The sequence below is a fragment of the Ambystoma mexicanum genome, chromosome 5p (assembly GCF_040938575.1).
Source record: "Ambystoma mexicanum isolate Mex_15411 chromosome 5p, UKY_AmexF1_1, whole genome shotgun sequence".
NCBI lineage: Eukaryota > Metazoa > Chordata > Amphibia > Caudata > Ambystomatidae > Ambystoma > Ambystoma mexicanum.
The window spans coordinates 1,114,221,667-1,114,236,888 of NC_090930.1; the positions used below are offsets into that span (position 1 = coordinate 1,114,221,667).

At 43.6% G+C, this 15,222-nt stretch overlaps 1 protein-coding gene across 1 annotated transcript in view; it reads left to right on the forward strand.

Annotated features, from left to right (window-relative positions):
- The window catches only part of KIF13A (kinesin family member 13A), a 2,203,773-nt gene that overhangs the window by 27,916 nt on the left and 2,160,635 nt on the right, over positions 1-15,222 (forward strand). The window lies entirely within an intron of this gene.

The following is a 15,222-nucleotide window of genomic DNA, read 5'->3' on the forward strand; positions in this document are numbered from 1 at the left end:
TGTGGTTAAGAAATATAATAATAAGGCTCTTCATCCGTAACAACCAGCTGCTCTGTGATGTGAAGTGTCTTTTCATTGGGCGGTTCAATCTTTACTAAATCATTATTTTTATGGGCCTCAACTGTGAAGCATAGGACGTGCCTGACAATGTTCTTGTTTCTTTTGTGTAAACTATGTGATCCTGTTACTTTTTTTTTTTAAATGTGTGGCAACTTTGAGATGCAGCATCTAATGATACAGTTTTGGGACTGAGTCATTGTTTAATACTCTAGAAGACAATTTTAGCTAACCGATGATGTATGCAGGATAGTGGTACACAAAAGGTGGATCAGAGTTCTCAGATTTATTTAAGCAATTGATAACCGGGCCACGATGTGCAAATGCACAGAGAACATAGGGTTTTTTTTTATAATAATATGGGGAAATTTAGAAAAAGTGAAAATGCAACGATAACATAAAACTGGGGTTTAGTAGGTCTTATCCACACACCCAAATATGATCTTCTTGGTCGTAACACAAATGCTCAAAAATAGCCTCAAGGAATCTTTGCCCCAGCCCACCCCTCCCCGCTTCTCCTTGGATGCTAAAGTAAGAGTAAATCAGTGGGCAACAAAAAGTTCCAACCTACGCTTATCTAGTTCCTTAGCATCCAGGATAACCCTATCCTGAAACACAAAGTCTGCAATCCTTTGGTAAAAGCGCCAACATTCACCATACCCATGCACAGATGGGTCAGTCAACATGATCACGTGTTGTGGTTGAGGATGCTCCGCTACTTGGTCTCCTTCAAAGATGGCCTTAGACTGGAGGCAGCCTGGCCTGCGTTCGATCACTGATATGTTTGGACCTGTACGTTTTTTAACACGAGCCATAACATTAGTGTCCTTCCACAACTTAAGGAGCTAGGATTTCAGGGACAAGTTCTACAATGAATACAATCTTTTTTGTCGTTACATTACCAGTTTATTACAGCAGTATTTGAAATCCCATGTTGATTCTCATAAACTTGGGTTATCCCTCTCTCTCCCCCTTTCACTCTCCGTATCCATATCTTGCTGTTTCTCCCTCAGGTCTCCAGCATTCATGACCTCTTTCAGGTAGTGGCCTGTTTTTCACATCCACATCTCTGCTTCCACCAGTTCTGTGAAACCTAAAGACGTTTCTGAGTCCCTTCATACCCAAGTATTGGCTTGTTCCTAAATTGACCTGCTTCATGCACTCAAATTGGGAAAGCCTGCTGGGTTTTCTTATATTAATGTATTCAGTCATTATTATTGGTGTACTCTCACATTAAACTACGTTCCTTCTCGCAAGGTTTTATAGGCAACTGATAGTGTCAGTGCCATCTTGAAATTGGAAATGCAGCGCTATGGCACTGCAGTGTTCCGTGATCTCCCGAAGACTGGAGTTGAAGAAGTGTAGCTTTTCCATGCAGCTGTAGTTAATAGAGTGGCCTGTTCTCTCTTTCCGTGATCCACTCTTATGCTGGTGGTTGAACAGTCTTAGTGAGTAATTTAGCTCTGTGGTCTGCTTCCTGCACCACGGCAGACATCTTTGAACTGCAGTCTCTGGGTCTGATGTAGCGTTATGTGCACGAGGGGTGAAGACATCAGGGAAGCCTGTACCATCCACCCCCTGGAGGGTACTTGGTGTAGTGGCTCAGCCACTGCCGTGCTCTGAAGCTCCTCCCGCTTGAACAAAAAGATGTGGAGTATCTTCAACTCGCCACAAATGGTAGTGTTTTCATAAGGTATAGCAATTTAATGGTACACAAAATATGGCCATCCGTCCAGATGTGGTACATTGCAGAAGAATGTATGGCCCACCACATTACTGGAGTTTTACAGTGAAGTGGTAACTGTGTTTTGGTTGTTTCATCTCCAGGTTTTAGAGAACAAACAGAGCAAGATAGGAATTAAAACAGGTTGATACATCTGAATTCTCAGAGTGTTTATTTTTATATATGGAAGAGAACAAAATCGGCATCACTAAACCAAAAGAGACACAGGGCCTAATCACGAGTTGGGCGGTAGCCCTTAAATGCGGCAGTAACGATATTACCACCTGGAATACTGCTCTGCCGTAACCACGACCCTGCAAAGTTAGTGCTGGACCCAAAAGGGACCGCAGTTTTAATACAGCCGGCGGTATCGCAGCCAACGTTATTACAGCCAGTGGTAATACCGCTGACAATACAGCACATCATCACAGACCTATCACAACCACATTTCCAGCAGTATTATCGCCCGAAAACCAGTGATAATACAGCTGGAATTACCCCCAGCCTCCAGGAGGGCCCACTTTGGCCCCAGGCACACTTTTCAACACCATGCTGCCATTCTCTGCTGGGAGCTTTGACATGCAGTTACACATGTTGCGCCTGGAGCTACAGATGCTGGACAACCAGGGCAGAGCAGAGGAGGGATGAAGGAGGAGGGAGGAGGAGGGAGGACCACTCATCCCCAGGATCGTGCTATCACCCTTGGCCCTCAGTGACACCCAGATAGTAACAGAGTACCAGCTGGAACGGGCGACCATCGCTGAGCTGCTGGCCATGATACATAATGACATTGGGAGCAGGATTGCCCCCTGCACAGCGGGTCCCTCGCTGATGGCCGTCCTGCAGTTCCTGGGGACGAGCACCTTCCAGCACTCTGTGGCCATGATGCATGGCATGGACCAGTCAACATTCAGTGCAGTCCTGGGTGCTCTGCTGCTCCATGCCAACCTGCACATGTCACTGCCCACCACCCAGGCCCAGATGAATGACCTCAAGGCACACTTTTATGCCATCGCACAAGTGCCCAACGCCATTCCAGCCATGTTGCATTGGTTACACCCCGGGCCCATGAGCCAGTCTTTCGGAACCGCAAGTACTATCATTCATTGCATGTGCAGTTGACCTGTGGGCCTGATTCAAACATCAGCCACTGCTGTGTCTGCTACCCTGTACCCACCCACGACTCCATGGTGCTTCGCAACAGCACACTGCCTGCCTACATGGAGAGGCACAGGGGCAAATGGACCTGGATATTGGGCGAGTACAAACCCTGATAAAAATGCATGTTTAAGCACAAGTAAAAGGGTTATGGCCACAGAAGCATTGCATTGTAATAGGAGGCACAGTCGGCACCTCTGCAGCACCTACACCCAGGCCTCCAGATAAGGTGCATACTAGGCCTTTTTACGCATGAAAATCTTGTAAATACGACAGCTTTATTATTTTCCTGTGTACATTTACACAAAGGTTAGATCAGAGGGCGGTGCAAAGGTCAGGTTACTTGACAAACCACAAGACATCTTTTGATTTTTATCTACATGGATTTAATTACAAGCCATGGATAAAAACCTCTGAAACGGAATGTATTTCTCTGAAGCCTTTCGAAAAAAGAAACTGCACACTGCGATAAAAGGAATGGGTAATTTCCATTCGGCTTCTGCTGTGCTGCTGATCATGGAGCAAACGGGAGCACTGTGCATATTTAGTTTCCTAGCATTATAGGATTGTAAAATTAATAAGATGGGAAAACTAAGTTACAATTGAGAATTAATAAACCAAATGATGCTTTTTTTCCCCCCGTGAAAGCAAACCAGTATTGCACAACTTGTATTTTTCAGAGTTCCTCTGCTGTGTGCATAATCATGTGGAGGCAGATCATGTTCGCACATAATTTAATTTAAACTCCAATTATAAAAACTGTGTAAAATTATGGCTGTGCATGGTCTAGTTTACATCCATTCAACCTTGCAGTCAATGGGGTACATTACTACAAATGGTCAGTGGCAGCAGAGTCTTTGCTCAAGGGTGAATGATTGTCATTACACCAGTCACCAGCCTCTCAAATCTTCAAGACTACAATTAAAACATCCAAAACCTTACTTTCCAGGAAGTGCAAGCACTGTTCAAAAACACGAATTAACGTTTTTTTGTAATTGAAAAAGAAACTCAGCAAAACCTGTTCCTGTGATAATCCAGATAGGTATTTAACTTTATGTAGTGCTTCATACATGGTTCGTCCAGCATCTAGGAACCGTTTTAAACCTCAGTCAATACTCAGTTAACCGACCTCTGAAGGATATTAGACAATAAGATAGTTCAGGCATTTGAGCACCCGTTGCTGCGATCTGTGCGTGATTGGTAGGTTGCAGGTTTCGAATCCCGGCATGGCTAACTCAGCCTTTCATCCTTTCAAGGTAGATAAAAGAGTACCGACTTTGGTTTGGTGATGATTGTGATAAATATGTTCTATGTACAGCGCTATATAAATAACCATTTGACCATGAGATTAGGTATAGAATTTAGCATGAAGTCCTTGCCTCTTTGCACTGTTGTATCATAATATTGGCATACCATTAGGTAGTAATAGCTCCAGGAAATGAGGACTTTCATTAAACATCAAAAGACAATTCTTCTATCGAACCTCAAAACACACAATACAATTCATGTTTGCTTTACTATGTAGTTAAGTAAAGAGAAAAGATCCCAAGTTGAGACTGTGTCCAGTTTTTTCAACAAGTGTTTTATTATATTGATGCCCTTTTGTGATGACACGTGTCCCAGGAGAATCTACGGCATGCGATTAGATGCGAGAATAAGGCTGTCGGGGATCTAACCCGAGACTCGAAAAGAGACTACTATTTGCTTTAACCCATAAGGGGAAGTAGATGAAAATAAGCCCTGATTTGAGAAAGGTCCAAGAGGGACCGAAACACGTGTCTTCACAAAGGGCATCAATATAATAAAACACTTGTTGAAAAAACTGGGCGCAGTCTTAACTTGGGATCTTTTCTCTTTACTTAACCATTTATATGTGGTTTTCACTTGGCTAAACCACCACCCAAGGGGACGCGACCGCAGGGAATCTGTTGCAGAGAAAAGAGCATTTTTTACTCATTAAAGATGTCGCCATGTTAGACCTGACCAACATAGCCAAGCTCTTCTAAAACTGCTTTACTATGTAATTGGCTAGGTTTTTATGTTTCCAACATTTTAATATATACAGGAGAGATCAAATGGCAAGACCTTAGAAAAATAATGAAAGGTGTATTCTGTCACAATTCAGAAAGCTGCCGCATAGTAATGATTTCCACACTGTTTTTGCACATGTTGGCTGGATTTCACATATATTTTACTCTCTTGCAAAGGAGAAAAGTCATTTTCACTCTCTTAAAATCACATTTACACTCAAAGTTTAAAAATAGGGAGTAACATACTCCCACCTCAAAATCTTATCTGGAGCACTGCCTACACCATTAACGGGGGGCATCCAAGGGCGCATGCACACGGCCTCCACACATGGTGATGGACACACATCGCTGCAAACACAACACATCAGACCACAATGAACAGAATGCACCTAGAATGTGCTGCAGTGCAGATCCACATCCCATCACCCATCAGCGAGTCCACCGAGGGCCCCAGATAGGAATCTGTGAGGAGTAAACATGTACATGAACATCACAACAGAGAGAGTATTCCATTAGTGCATTAAAATGTATCAACTGTTAAACGTAATTGTTGGTGCAATGAACATTTACCATCATCCAGTGATACAAGCACATCAAAAGACAAATGCTTACTTCTTCGTATCAGGCAGTCCTAACAGTAGCCCCATCCTGTGGGACTCCGTGCACCACTGGCCCAGCCATATCCAAGGAGCGGTGCAGGTGGAACCCGGGGCACAAGGCTCCCGGTGTCCCTTGCACGATAATGGAAGGGAATATTCCTACACCCTATTATAGGTCCAAAATGTGAGTTCATGCCTATTCATGATGAGTAAGTGGCCCATGCACCCCTTTACCTGTAGTGCCGTGTCCACCCGCGCAACAGCAGCCATCCCATGTGCAGTCAGCCGCCACAGGACAGCCACCTCAACAACAAAGGGTGCATGACCAGGACAAATAATGCATGGCATGAAATAAGGACGGACGGATGCCCCTCACACATTGCATGGCCTTGTTGCTCACAGTGCGTAATGGCTGAATAGTCTGAATCTGCAGACTCACGCATGTTACAAATGCCTGATGTTGACATCCCATTCCATTCAGGTGACTCAGGGTACCTGCAGCTCACCTGGCTGATGACCCCTTTGCGTGACTGTATAACACCACATGACCACTCATACATCCATGCCCACAGCCGGACACGCATCTGCATTGAACGTGCTTTTGGACTTTTGAAGGCAAGATTCAGGTGCCTTGATCGTACTGGAGGGGCCCTCCTGTACGCCCTGGACAAAGTTGGCAAAAAACGTCTTGGTATGTGCTGCACAACATCTGCTTCAGGCGGAACGTGCCCGTATTCCCTGACGCAGACGGGCATTGTCCTTAACCATGGTCTTCGCAGCACCCCTTATGGCACGACTGATGGCCTTCACATGCCTATTGTTTCCTCTGGCAAGGGCCTCGATCCTCAGCTGACGTGCCTCTATGACATGAAGTCGTGCCATCACAACAGCTGCGGGACCAGTGAGAGTGTTGAGATGGGGCTGCAAGGCCTGGGGGGGGGCACAGGGGGTGTACTGCCTGGGGGTGCAACCGGATGATGAGACATATGAGGGTGTGTCCTCGTCAGTCACTGGGGTGTAGGCGTGATGACGGCGTGCCCAGCACTGTGGCCTTGGGCTGTGCACCTCCACACGGTCATGGTTCTCCATGGTGTGCTCATTTACGGCACTTGCATGTGTTCAGGTGTGTGGGGCGCTGCTTGCCCCTCCCTCCTCCTCGGTTGTTAATATTGGGGCCGCTTCAACAGCCTCCTCCTGGTCGGGCCTCGTGGGTGATGCCCTCTGTGTTGGCATGGCCCTGGTGGGTTAGACTGTTGCTGTTGGTGTGGCCCTGGAGTGTTTGGCCCTTGGTGATGGTGCGCACTGCTGCGATGTGGAGTGGGTCTTTCGCCTTGGTGTGCCCTGTCAGCCCCTTCGTGGGTGCTGGTGGAGCCGTGGGTGGGCACTCAATGGGATGGCCCTGCTTCCACATCCTCCCTGGATGCCTCAGGTGATACCTACATCCCTGTAGGGGACATAGGGAATGGCATTAGGTCATGTTCGCTCACGTGTTTTGGCATGCATAGCAGGACTTACAGGGGGGGAGGTTGCACAGGACGGTTGAACTGATGCCCAGGCCTGGCCTGCTTGTATTTTGCAATAGGTTGGTAGATATGGGGCATGGTGCGGGCGGGGGATACACTTGGGAAGCCGGCATGGCAGGGGTTGATTATTGGGGTGGGCATTTGTCTGGTAAGCATCTAGTTTACACAGCCAGCTGGCAATGGTGCACTGCTGTGCCCATGCCATGGCTGTGTCCCTTGGCTGCCCTCCCCAAAGTTCTGGCTCCCAGCGGTGGCCTAGGTGCACTGGCCCATGGGTGATGCTGTGGGTGCCTGTGGTGGCTCCCACACACTGCACCCAGTCACAATGCCCAGCTCATGGATATCCACACTGGGGGGATGGCGTGGTGGGTTGTTGACATTACATTTGGTATTGGGGGGGCCTCCTGGGTGGCAGTGCCTGCTTCCGTTCTTCCAACTCCCTCTATCCCTGCCATGTCGATGATGCTGCTGGACCACTCCTCCCATTGCATGAGCTCCAGTGGTGGTGATCCTCCTTCGGTTGCCATGCAGTCTGTCTTTTGCTGGGCTAGGATGCCCTGGACCCACATGTCATTTTAGCATTTACTGCAGTCTTCCCCATCTGATGTACACAACGATGTACATGGATCATACTGCTGGAGCGCAATGTAACTGTTCATATAGAGACCTGCAAAGACAGATGTACAAAGGCAGACCTAGAGAGGTGGCTATTGATGCAGAAAAAGAGATGGACACATATGGATTGAGAACACCACTTTTAGAAGACTTTATTTTAGCCATGCACATATTGAGTAAATGTTGGTCAGTCCGTCTGTACAAATGTAATGCCTCCATGTCTTTGCAATGTGACAGAGTTAATGACCTTCGCACTTTACAATTAAATACATCTTTGTTGCATGATAAAATCCATACGTTGTCGGCCTCTTTGCTCTGTGTTGAGAAAGGCCAGACCATAATGCACAATTACTATCAACCACACAACAAATGTTTCTTTTCTTGTCACTCCATGTTCTGTGTGCAAGATAAATCGTAATGTGATCATGGGGAACGGCATCATATTGACTTCAGTTGTTATGAAGGTTTGGAATGTAGGATTTTCCATCTTATTCCATTGCAGAATCTCCATTTGCAACACAATTCTAATAGCCCCCATTTTAAAGCAATATAACTTGCCACCTCGTTATGTGGTATTAATAGTCACATATTTATGGTTATGTAATGAAATGCCGGTTACTGATACTTACTCTGTTGTTGTAACCACTATTTTTAAATTCCTAAAACAAATGTAATCTCACATTTGGCACCTGTCTGACTGTAAAGATTCCATTTTGTCAATGCATTCCTTTCCATCGATGTTCCTTTTCTCATAATTAACATTTTAATATGACCTTTTACAATTTTGAAAAAGTAATACACATCTGTATATTGAATTTATCAAAAAAGACTTTTCCAAGATTTTTCAAAAAGGCACACACTCAAAATCAGATTCTTATTGTTATAATATCAATCAATGATATTGTGGCAAAAAAATAAAGAAAAAGTCATTTAAAACACATTTATTAATACATATCATATCGACTATTGATTACATCACAAACAGTAATCCAATCCAAAACAAATTCTAAAACATTTACATTTCAAGTATTCTACAATTACATTATTCGTGTGAACAATACAGTTTCCAAACATTATAGAAATGATTGAAACTTGCGTTGGATAAAATTGTAAAGACCACAACACATCATTTAAATCTTGAAGTCAACTTTTCCACAAGTTCAAGTTTTGGAATAAAAAACTACATTAACAATGTTCTGTGTCATAGACTGGGCCCTGGAAACATAATCTGGTGCCAGGCGGTGCGGTTGCATGGCCAGCACAGAAAATGTCAGACCTTTAACACAATCAAATTCCATCTGCTGTAATATTGGCTTTGCCACCCATTGTTTGTTTTTTTTTTGTAAACGCCATGGTGGAAAGAAGCATCCCGAAAGTGCTTGCGGTTTTAGTTTGCTCCCTACCAACGTTCTCATTGTGTGCAAGTACAGCCATTCTTGTTCTGGCTTTCATACTGTCTATGCTGTAATGCAACTTTTTAGGCCTGTACTTTAAGCACATATTATGGAACACCTCCAAATCTCCGGTGTGGCAGATTTCTGTGAGGCACTTCATGTCTCTGCTAAGCGTTTTGTCGCACACAATCTTCTTGAGTGCTGTGTGAGACGGGGGACCCTGGCAACAACCACTTTTTCTTAAGCTCCTGCTCCTTACTCAAAGGTCCATGTACACATTGTGAAAATACTCTTCTTTCCAAGAGTGCATGTTTGAGCAATGGTGCGGCATTGAACACCTATTTTCAAGAAGAATATCTACATATCCCTCAAATGTTTTCGAGTTCCACCAAAGATGGTTGCTGATAGACTGTGACCAATTGAAAATGTCTTCTGCACCCTTTTTTTATACCAGCAACTGTTATTGTTTTTGTTTTGGATATTGATTTTTACAAAGCAGCATACATCAAATTGATGCTTTGTGTGGGAACTGCTCCTGCATGGCCTTTTCTATTCCAAAGTGCCCCTGAGTTGCTATCCGTTCTATTTGTATTCCCCCTGATTGCAGAAGTTCAATGGATTTAAAGAAACCATATTTCGCTATGGCAAGAAGATGTGCATTCTGACACTTGCACGACAACACAACTCAAAATATTTTGGATTTCCATGTCCGGGAAGTGGTAAGTGCAGTATTTTGCTGAAAAACCAGGACTGTTGCACTGTCCATCACCAGCAAGCCTGAGCCTTTTACCTGTGAGCAATTCCCATGGATATCTGTCTGAGATTACAGGCCTGACTAATAGCGGGGAACAAGACATTTCTCTGGTATTTGAAGTATGCGGTTTTACCAAGGAACTCTAAGTCCTACAAATGTACAGAAACTTGAAATCTTACTGAAGTTGATCCACTAAACAACAAAGCAGAAGAACAAAGTACATTTCCAGCAGGCACTTTTCCAATGATAGGTTGAGCGGACCATGAAAATGTGGTATGTTGGTGGACACAGCTACCTTTGATCTTCAGGTTGGGGCCTTTGACTACACAAGTAAACTTCACCAATGGTTACCCTATGTAATTTATGACCACATTTAATCCTTTGTATAATCTGTAGCAGGCAGCATTGAAATACAATGCATTTTGGCTCCCTTTAGCCAATTGTCCTGCAGTAGAGTAGTTTATGAATCTATGGTGGTGGATAAGTCCTCCACACTAGCAAGAGTGAAGTCTGGATCCTGAACATAGTCGTCAATCAATTCCAAAGATGCTTCAGTGATTTCAATCTGTGATACTATGGGATTTTTTAAATGTATTGTGTAAACAGGGAAAAATATGTCTTCCTTTGATTGAAATTGTTCAGAGGGTGTGGATTGTGTGAGTGGGTCTGCAAGTAATGAAGAAACACCTTCTGTGTTGTCTGTCACTTCCGGGGGACGTTGTCTGCTGTACCAATGATCAATTGTTACGTTCCATGGTTCACTGGTGACATTCATTTCAAATTCCGGCCACTGGACATTTGCAACCCAACTATGAACCTTGAGACGAGCATGCTGAACGTCAAACATTAGTTGTTCTCAACTGACATTGGTTTGGCAAGCAACATCATTAGTTAGTGGTGTGGTCTGCTCTTCTTCTTGGTAGGCCTCTAATCGATTAAAAAAGTACATGCATTATTTATTGCACACTTACTGAACATATGAATTTCAACCTCAAAATCTAATATCAATAAACCGTTTTCTAAGCAACCTCTTTAAAAAAAAAAAAAAAGAAAATCCTGGCTGGTATTTACCCTTGTTTTCATAGTGTGCTTTGATAAGTCAATCTTGATTTGCTTATTTCATCACCCAACTTTAAAAGAGCATTTGGAAAATGTTGAAGCCAAGCATTTTACTCTTCCATTTCAAGAAACATATGTACAATTACAAACAGAACATCATTTCCATATGAAAAACCCTTCTGACATCATCAAAATTACATGAAAAGAATAATAGATTATCTTTTTCAATATCATCCCCATTCCTGTGGTTCATGTATCTCTTCCATATTGATCATTTCAGTAGTGTACACAAAGATTACATTGTCATAATTTAGGTTTTATGATTGTCGACTTTCCAACATAAGTTATCCATAGAACACAGAGACAGTAAATAACGGGAAGACCTTTTGTAGTCAAAGCTTTCAAAACATTTATTGTTTTAAGAAGGGGAAGCCGAACACTGTATGTAGATCTAACATTTTAATGATTCAATATTTGAAATTGTACCTGTTGAACTTGAAAGATGTCACAGGAAATTGGTGTGAGAGTTAGCACTACACTGTCTGTTATCCTGCAAAGCAAACTGAATAAATTATTGCCACCAAAACTATTATGTATTATGTCGTTTTTCATCTGTTGAGCTTTAGGTAGGCAGTGACAGTATATTAACACATACATAGACCATTATGCTAATGAAAGATTCCATGCAATCCTTCTACAATCAACATTTTTGGGATGGATTATTGTCATTGTTGCATGTGGGCTGGTGAATGTCGCAACAAGATTGTTGATTGAATGCTTTCCGATTTATTGGAATTATTTTTAGTTGTAAATACATTCTTTTTTATTACTTTTAAACTTATTATTAATCAACAATCATAAGTATCCTTTAATAAAGTATCACGTCCCCTACCTCATCCTCCTGACCGGTTGCAATAGAAGATTAGTACGTTGAATTTTCTGCATCCCCGTATCAAAGTATTTGTTGTTACAATAATGGTGATGTAAGAGAAATATTGCAAAACAATTTACTGAAAATTAGAATGGATCCTACATGATAAGATCCTTCATGCCAATTTATAGCAATAAGAAGTATAATCAATAACAATGATCATTATGTTTTAAAGTTGAAGTTGACCTTATACATCTATTGTATAGTCACAGCTAAATGAATAGTATAAAAAAAGTACTTAAAAACGAGAGTGAGGTTGATAGTGATTCCGGAATAGTTGTCAACGTTGAATCTTGTTCCTTTCTTCAATGTAAATATTCATAAGTGTTCAATACAAACAATATATATTGATAAAAATGAGACCATTCCATGCACTGTAAATAAGTTTATGTGCATGTCAGTTGGACTCACCGTTAGGATATTTGAGGTGTCAGTCGTTTCCTACATGGTAACGGTCTGAACTTCCATCAGTATGGGCTACGTTAACGACAGACATGGTAATCGCCACATTTACCAAAATAGGCCATTTTCCGATCACGTTAATAAAGTTTTTAGAAAGACTCACATTGCACTGAACTATTTGTCTCCCTAAAGTAGGGATTTATTGAAGAAGAAAGTGTAAAATTTAAAAAACTACTTAACATTGTATGGCAATGGAAAATTGTGCAATAAAATGATCAATACCAATATTATAAAAAAAAAACTCCAAACCTTTCATCCTGTTACCTTTTGAGGCACTATTTCATTAAATTGTGTGATCATTTTGACAAAATATGTATATACACAAATTGTGTACATATGAACATACATAAATCTTTCAATGTTCACTACTCATCTTACTCAGTGTGTGCTGAAATACAGTTGGAACTACGCTTTGAAGTAAGGAGGAGGCAACGTTTTTTAGTGTACTTTGGTGGTCCGTACATATCTTCTGAGAAGTGCATGCTGTAGACGTGGAATAGATTGCCCCTCAAGTCCTCTAAGACATCCCTGGCTCTGCTGTCAATCTCGGATACTGTAAATCCACAGTTCAACAACCATGTTCTTATCAACTTCATATCCTTTGGGAAAATATGCATAACTGTACCTGGAGTTTTGACATGGCTGATATTAGGGCACCCCAAACAATATATGAAGGCATTGTTTTAAAAAAAAGTTTTAATAGAACATTTGATTTTTAAACATAGGTAGTGGTGGTTACACATTAAACATGACATGGTAACAATATAAACAAAACAAGTCCAATCTATCCGTTAGAACAGTACAGTTCAACCACAACATATTCCGAGTCATCGTTCAGTACGCTTTGCAAAAGATGAGTTTAGTTTGCATCTTCCCATTTATGCCAGATCTTTTTCGCTTTCCCATGGCGTCCTCTAGCTGTATATATGCGTTGTTACATCAACATACAGATGTTCACATCCGCTACCCATTGCGCAAAAAGTGGAACACCAGATTCCCCACAGTTTGGCTATGTTGCACTTAATCAGTCCCGTGGTCGTGGGGAGAAATAGCTTCTCAAAGCGTGTTGTTTCTCCCTCCTCCTAAATGCCCAGCAGCATCATTTTAGGATCTCTAGGGATCATATGGCCCAACACCGCAGTTAGCTTGTTACAGCATTGTTGCCAGTGCTCTTTGATCCAGGGGCAGTCCCACAAGATATGGAAAAAGGTGCCCTCTTCCTGCCGACAGCGCAGGCAATTGGGCTCTGTGGTGCGATTCCACCGATACAGTACAACTCGCGGGTAGTATACCCCATGTAATATTTTTTGCTGTATGTGACAAATCACCTGTAAAATACCCAGGGAGTATGTAATCGGGCACTGGCTCTGTGTCACGATGCCCGCTCCCGGGGAGCCGGCTCCAGCCTTGCGTCCCCGAAAGCGGACATCAAGTCCCCGGGGAAGGTCCCAGCAACCCCTTATAGGGGCCCTTTGGACAGTGTCCTGGCGCCTATGGCGCCAGGCTCATAGAAAACGTCAGTCCTGGCGCCATAGGCGCCAGGCTCATTATGAAAGTGTATGGGTGCACTTACCTGATGCAGACCATGCTGCAGAACCCCGGCCTCCTTGAGGCCTGAAAGGAACTACTTTACCTGTGGGACTCATTTACCACCCGGGCGTGGTCGGGGAAGGATACATACCTGATTGGAGGAAGGACACATTCTAGGAACTTCTTCCAGGGCTATTTAAACCACACCCGATCAGCCACACGTGCTTCGCGTTGTTCTGCATCTAGCAGCTGGACGCTCACCGTGTCTGCTCCTGCATCTTGACTTCTGCCACACCTGCCAGCATCCTGAATCACCTGCAAAGGAACGGAACAAGAGAACAGAAGAAGGAAAAGGCCTCACCTGCTAAATCTGCATCCCAGAGACATTTCGCCGACAATCCTGAAAAGGAAGACATTTATTTTTAAAAGCACATCGCATCGATCGCTGCAGCGCCGCATTCTACTCACCTTTACAGGGCTCCTCCATTTTCAGCAGCGGCCATCCGGATTCGCAGTCGCGCCCCCGCGCCTAGGGAGAAAAAGACAAGAACAAAGGTGAGAGAAAGAAGGGAAAAGGGAAGCTAAAACTCCATGTCAAGACTTACCTGTTGGGTCATTCCCTTTTCATTTCGGGTCCGCGCCGCATCCAGGCATTTTCGGACCCCGGCCCCTAAGAAGAAAAAGACATCAGCGTTAATGAGTGAATGAAAAGACATTACCAAAACACTCATTAAAGACTTACCTGATTTCCACAAGGATTTCACCGCTCACCTCGGGTCGGTGCCTGGTCCCCGGCATTCCGTACCCCGGCCCCTATGGGGAAAAAGACATTAGCATTAGAACATTAATGCATGGACACAAGGGGAACCACTTATAGAAAAACTTACCTGGAAGCCAAGCAAGTTTGGTTCTCACCCATCCGAAAATCCAGTGTCGTAACTGGATACCAACGCGCCCCTGCATCAGAAGCAGGATGGAGAGCTCGTCCTTCCAGACCCTAAGGTGAGACGCTACGGGGAAGCACAGAAGGGTTTTGAGGAGGGTGAGAGGGGTAAGTGGGAGGCCGATTGCATTACCCCGCAGACAGTTAACCCCCTATTCTCACCTACAGAAGGATACTTCTGCGAGTCAGACAAGCCAGATCTGGGGCCCGGTCCAGTCCGTCTTCCGAACCCTGCGCATCACCTTAGCCGAGGTCACAGCAGCGCGAACCAGGCCAGCGCCCCCGTGGGAGTCAGGTGAGCGTTACACTCTGTCAATACCAGGTTGAGCAGTACAACAAAGGGTTAATAATAGCTTCCAGCTGAAGGAAATATTGACAGCTTTAATGACCAATCACAAGCCAGGATTCAAGTGTTAATATTTCCTTGTTGTGCTTGTCGCTGCT